The sequence below is a fragment of the Halictus rubicundus genome, unplaced genomic scaffold (assembly GCF_050948215.1).
Source record: "Halictus rubicundus isolate RS-2024b unplaced genomic scaffold, iyHalRubi1_principal scaffold0100, whole genome shotgun sequence".
In the NCBI taxonomy this organism is placed as follows: Eukaryota; Metazoa; Arthropoda; class Insecta; order Hymenoptera; family Halictidae; genus Halictus; species Halictus rubicundus.
This window is the reverse complement of record NW_027488641.1, coordinates 40,113-47,109: the sequence shown is the minus strand read 5'-3', so window position 1 is coordinate 47,109 and position 6,997 is coordinate 40,113.

Here is a 6,997-nt window from a genome sequence, read left to right as displayed (position 1 = left end):
CTCTATCCTATCCTATCCTCTATCCTATCCTATCCTCTATCCTATCCTATCCTCTATCCTATCCTATCCTCTATCCTATCCTATCCTCTATCCTATCCTATCCTCTATCCTATCCTATCCTCTATCCTATCCTATCCTCTATCCTATCCTATCCTCTATCCTCTATCCTCTATCCTCTATCCCATCCTATCCTCTATCCTATCCTATCCTCTATCCTATCCTATCCTCTATCCTATCCTATCCTCTATCCTATCCTATCCTCTATCCTATCCTATCCTCTATCCTCTATCCTTTCCTCTATCCTATCCTATCCTCTATCCTCTCCTATACTCTATCCTATCCTATCCTATATCCTATCCTATCCTCTATCCTATCCTCTATCCTATCCTATCCTCCATCCTATCCTATCCTCTATCCTATCCTATTCTCTATCCTATCCTATCCTCTATCCTATCATATCCTCTATCCTATCCTATCCTCTATCCTATCATATCCTCTATAATATACTATCCTCTATCCTATCCTATCCTCTATCCTATCGAATCCTCTATCCTAACCTATCGTGTATCCTATAATATCCTCTATCCTATCGAATCCTCTATCCTATCCTCTATCGTATCCTCTATCCTATCCTCTATCCTATCCTATCCTCAATGCAATCCTGTATTCTATCCAATCCTCTATCCTATCCTATCCTCTATCCTATCTTATCCTCTATCCTATCCTATCCTCTATCCTATCCTATCCTCTATCCTATCCTATCCTCTATCCTAACCTATCCTCTATCCTATCCTATCCACTATCCTATCCTATCCTCTATCCTATCCTATCCTCTATCCTATCCTACCCTCTATCCTATCCTATCCTCTATCCTATCCAGTCACGTATCCTATCCTCTATCCTATCCTATCCTCTATCCAACCCAATCCCCTATCCTATCCTCTGTTCGATCCTATCCTCTATTATATCCTATCCTCTATCCTATCCTATCCTCTATCCTATCCTATCCTCTATCCTATCCTATCCTCTATCCTATCCTATCCTCTATCCTATCCTACCCTCTATCCTATCCTATCCTCTATCCTATCCTATCCTCTATCCTATCCTATCCTCTATCCTATCCTATCCTCTATCCTTTCCTCTATCCTATCGTATCCTCTATCCTATCCTATCCTCTATCCTATCCTATCCTCTATCCTATCCTATCCTCTATCCTATCCTCTATCCTATCCAATCATCTATCCTATCCTCTATCCGATCCTATCCTCTATCCTATCCTATCCTCTATCCGATCCTACTCTCTATCCTATCAAATCATCTATCATATCCTCTATCCTATCCTACCCATTATCCTATTCTATACTCTATCCTCTCCTATCCGCTATCCTATCCGCTATCCTATCCGCTATCCTCTATCCTATAATATCCCCTATCCTATCCTATCCTCTATCCTATCCTATCCTCTATCCTATCCTATCCTCTATCCTATCCTATCCTCTATCCTATCCTATCCTCTATCCTATCCTATTCTCTATCCAATCCCCTATCCGATCCTATCCTCTATCCTATCCTATCCTCTATCCTATCCTGCCCTCTATCCTATCGAATCCTCTATCCTAACCTATCGTGTATCCTATAATATCCTCTATCCTATCGAATCCTCTATCCTATCGAATCCTCTATCCTATCCTCTATCCTATCCTCTATCCTATCCTATCCTCAATGCAATCCTGTATTCTACCCAATCCTCTATCCTATCCTATCCTCTATCCTATCCTGTCCGCTATCCTATCCGCTATCCTATCCGCTATCCTATCCGCTATCCTAACCTATCCTCTATCCTATAATATCCCCTATCCTATCCTATCCACTATCCTATCCTATCCTCTATCTTATCCTATCCGCTATCCTATCCTATCCTCTATCCTATAATATCCCCTATCCTATCCTATCCTCTATCCTATCCTATCCTCCATCTTATCCTATGCTCTATCCTATCCTATTCTCTATCCAATCCCCTATCCGATGCTCTATCCTATCTTATTATCTATCCTATCCTATTGTTTATCCTATTCTATACTCTATCCTATCCTATCCGCTATCCTATCCTATCTTCTATCCTATCCTATCCTCTATCCAACGAATCCCCTATCCTATCCTCTATCGGATCCTATCCTCTATCCTATCCTATCCTCTATCCTATTCTATACTCTATCCTATCCTATCCTCTATTCTATCCTATCCTCTATCCTATCCTATCCTCTATCCTATCCTATCCTCTATCCTATCCTATCCTCTATCCTATCCTATCCTCTATCCTATCCTATCCTCTATCCTATCCTATCCTCTATCCTCTATCCTCTATCCTCTATCCCATCCTATCCTCTATCCTATCCTATCCTCTATCCTATCCTATCCTCTATCCTATCCTATCCTCTATCCTATCCTATCCTCTATCCTCTATCCTTTCCTCTATCCTATCCTATCCTCTATCCTCTCCTATACTCTATCCTATCCTATCCTATATCCTATCCTATCCTCTATCCTATCCTCTATCCTATCCTCTATCCTATCCTATCCTCCATCCTATCCTATCCTCTATCCTATCCTATTCTCTATCCTATCCTATCCTCTATCCTATCATATCCTCTATCCTATCCTATCCTCTATCCTATCCTATCCTCTATAATATACTATCCTCTATCCTATCCTATCCTCTATCCTATCGAATCCTCTATCCTAACCTATCGTGTATCCTATAATATCCTCTATCCTATCGAATCCTCTATCCTATCCTCTATCGTATCCTCTATCCTATCCTCTATCCTATCCTATCCTCAATGCAATCCTGTATTCTATCCAATCCTCTATCCTATCCTATCCTCTATCCTATCTTATCCTCTATCCTATCCTATCCTCTATCCTATCCTATCCTCTATCCTATCCTATCCTCTATCCTAACCTATCCTCTATCCTATCCTATCCACTATCCTATCCTATCCTCTATCCTATCCTATCCTCTATCCTATCCTACCCTCTATCCTATCCTATCCTCTATCCTATCCAGTCACGTATCCTATCCTCTATCCTATCCTATCCTCTATCCAACCCAATCCCCTATCCTATCCTCTGTTCGATCCTATCCTCTATTATATCCTATCCTCTATCCTATCCTATCCTCTATCCTATCCTATCCTCTATCCTATCCTATCCTCTATCCTATCCTATCCTCTATCCTATCCTATCCTCTATCCTATCCTATCCTCTATCCTATCCTATCCTCTATCCTATTCTATCCTCTATCCTTTCCTCTATCCTATCGTATCCTCTATCCTATCCTATCCTCTATCCTATCCTATCCTCTATCCTATCCTATCCTCTATCCTATCCTCTATCCTATCCAATCATCTATCCTATCCTCTATCCGATCCTATCCTCTATCCTATCCTATCCTCTATCCGATCCTACTCTCTATCCTATCAAATCATCTATCATATCCTCTATCCTATCCTACCCATTATCCTATTCTATACTCTATCCTCTCCTATCCGCTATCCTATCCGCTATCCTATCCGCTATCCTCTATCCTATAATATCCCCTATCCTATCCTATCCTCTATCCTATCCTATCCTCTATCCTATCCTATCCTCTATCCTATCCTATCCTCTATCCTATCCTATCCTCTATCCTATCCTATTCTCTATCCAATCCCCTATCCGATCCTATCCTCTATCCTATCCTATCCTCTATCGTCTTCTATCCTCTATCCTATCCAATCCCCTGTCCTATCCTCTATCCTATCCTGCCCTCTATCCTATCGAATCCTCTATCCTAACCTATCGTGTATCCTATAATATCCTCTATCCTATCGAATCCTCTATCCTATCGAATCCTCTATCCTATCCTCTATCCTATCCTCTATCCTATCCTATCCTCAATGCAATCCTGTATTCTATCCAATCCTCTATCCTATCCTATCCTCTATCCTATCCTGTCCGCTATCCTATCCGCTATCCTATCCGCTATCCTATCCGCTATCCTAACCTATCCTCTATCCTATAATATCCCCTATCCTATCCTATCCACTATCCTATCCTATCCTCTATCTTATCCTATCCGCTATCCTATCCTATCCTCTATCCTATAATATCCCCTATCCTATCCTATCCTCTATCCTATCCTATCCTCCATCTTATCCTATGCTCTATCCTATCCTATTCTCTATCCAATCCCCTATCCGATGCTCTATCCTATCTTATTATCTATCCTATCCTATTGTTTATCCTATTCTATACTCTATCCTATCCTATCCGCTATCCTATCCTATCTTCTATCCTATCCTATCCTCTATCCAACGAATCCCCTATCCTATCCTCTATCGGATCCTATCCTCTATCCTATCCTATCCTCTATCCTATTCTATACTCTATCCTATCCTATCCTCTATCCTATCCTATCCTCTATCCTATCCTATCCTCTATCCTATCCTATCCTTTATCCTATTCTATACTCTATCCTATCCTATCCGCTATCCTATCCTATCCTCTATCCTATCCTATCCTCTATCCAACGAATCCCCTATCCTATCCTCTATCGGATCCTATCCTCTATTATATCCTATCCTCTATCCTATCCTATCCTCTATCTTATCCTATCCTCTACCCTACCCAATCACCTATCCTATCCTCTATCCGATCCTATCCTCTATCCTATCCAATCACCTATCCTGTCCTCTATCCGATCCTATCCTCTTTCCTATCCTATCCTCTATCCTATCCAATCCCCTGTCCTATCCTATATCCTATCCTGCCCTCTATTCTATCGAATCCTCTATCCTAACCTATCGTGTATCCTATAATATCCTCTATCCTATCGAATCCTCTATCCTATCCTCTATCCTATCCTATCCTCTCTCCTATCCTATCTTCTATCCTATCCTATCCTCTAACCTATCCTATCCTCTATCCTATCCTATCCTCTACCCTATCCTATCCTCTATCCTATCCTATCCTCTATCCTATCCTATCCTCTATCCTATCCTATCCTATATCTTATCCTATCCTCTATCCTATCCTATCCTCTATCCTATCCTATCCTCTATCCTATCCTATCCTCTATCCTATCCTATCCTCTATCCTATCCTATCCTCTATCCTATCCTATCCTCTATCCTATCCTATCCTCTATCCTATGCTCTGTTCGATCCTATCCTCTATTATATCCTATCCTCTATCCTATACTATCCTCTATCCTATCCTATCCTATATCCTATCCTATCCTATCCTCTATCCTATCCTATCCTGTATCCTATCCTATCCTCTATCCTATCCTATCCTCTATCCTATCCTATCCTCTATCCTATCCTATCCTCTATCCTTTCCACTATCCTATCGTATCCTCCATCCTATCCTATCCTCTATCCTATCCTATCCTGTATCCTATCCTATCCTCTATCCTATCCTATTCTCTATCCTATCCTATCCTCTATCCTATCCTATCCTCTATCCTATCCTATCCTATCCTCTATCCTATCCTATCCTCTATCCTATCATATCCTCTATCCTATCCTATCCTCTATCCTATCCTATCCTCTATCCTATCCTATCCTCTATCCTATCCTATCCTCTATCTTATCCTATCCTCTACCCTATCCAATCACCTATCCTATCCTCTATCCGATCCTATCCTCTATCCTATCCTATCCTCTATAGTCTTCTATCCTCAATCCTATCCAATCCCCTGTCCTATCCTCTATCCTACCCTGCCATCAATCCTATCGAATCCTCTATCCTAACCTATCGTGTATCCTATAATATCCTCTATCCTATCGAATCCTCTATCCTATCGTATCCTCTATCTTATCCTATCCTCTATCCTATCTTATTCTCTATCCAATCCCCTATCCGATGCTCTATCTTATCTTATCATCTATCCTATCCTATCCTCAATCCTATCCTATCCTCTATCCTATCCTATCCTCTATCCTATTCTATACTCTATCCTATCCTATCCTCTATCCTATCCTATCCTCTATCCTATCCTATCCTCTATCCTATCCTATCCTTTATCCTATCCTATCCAATCACCTATCCTATCCTCTATCCGATACTATCCTCTAACCTATCCTATCCTCTGTCCTATCCAATCCTCTATCCTATCCTCTATCCTATCCTATCCTCTATCCTATCCTATCCTCTATCCTATCCTATCCTCTATCCTATCCTATCCTGTATCCTATCGAATCCTCTATCCTAACCTATCGTGTATCCTATAATATCCTCTATCCTATCGAATCCTCTATCCTATCCTCTATCCTATCCTCTATCTTATCCTCTATCCTATCCTATCCTCTATCCTATCCTCTATCCTATCCTCTATCCTATCCTCTATCCTATCCTCTATCCTATCCTATCCTCAATGCAATCCTGTATTCTATCCAATCCTCTATCCTATCCTATCCTCTATCCTATCCTGTCCGCTATCCTATCCGCTATCCTATCCTATCCTCTATCCTATCCTATCCTCTGTCCTATCCTATCCTCTATCCTATCCTATCCTCTATCCTATCCTATCCTCTATCCTATCGTATCCTCTATCCTATCCTATCCTCTATCCTATCCTATCTTATATCCTATCCTATCCTCTATCCTATCCTATCCTCTATCCTATCCTATCCTCTATCATATCCTATCCTCTATCCTATCCTATCCTCTATCCTATCCTATCCTCTATCATATCCTATCCTCTATCCTATCCTATCCTCTATCCTATCCTATCCTCTATCCTATCCTATTCTCTATCCTATCCTATCCTCTATCCTATCCTATCCTCTATCCTATCCTATCCTCTATCCTATCCTATCCTCTATCCTATCCTATCCTCTATCCTATCCTATCCTCTATCCTATCCTATCCTCTATCCTATCCTATCCTCTATCCTATCCTATCCTCTATCCTATCCTATCCTCTATCCTATCCTATCCTCTATCCTATCCTAT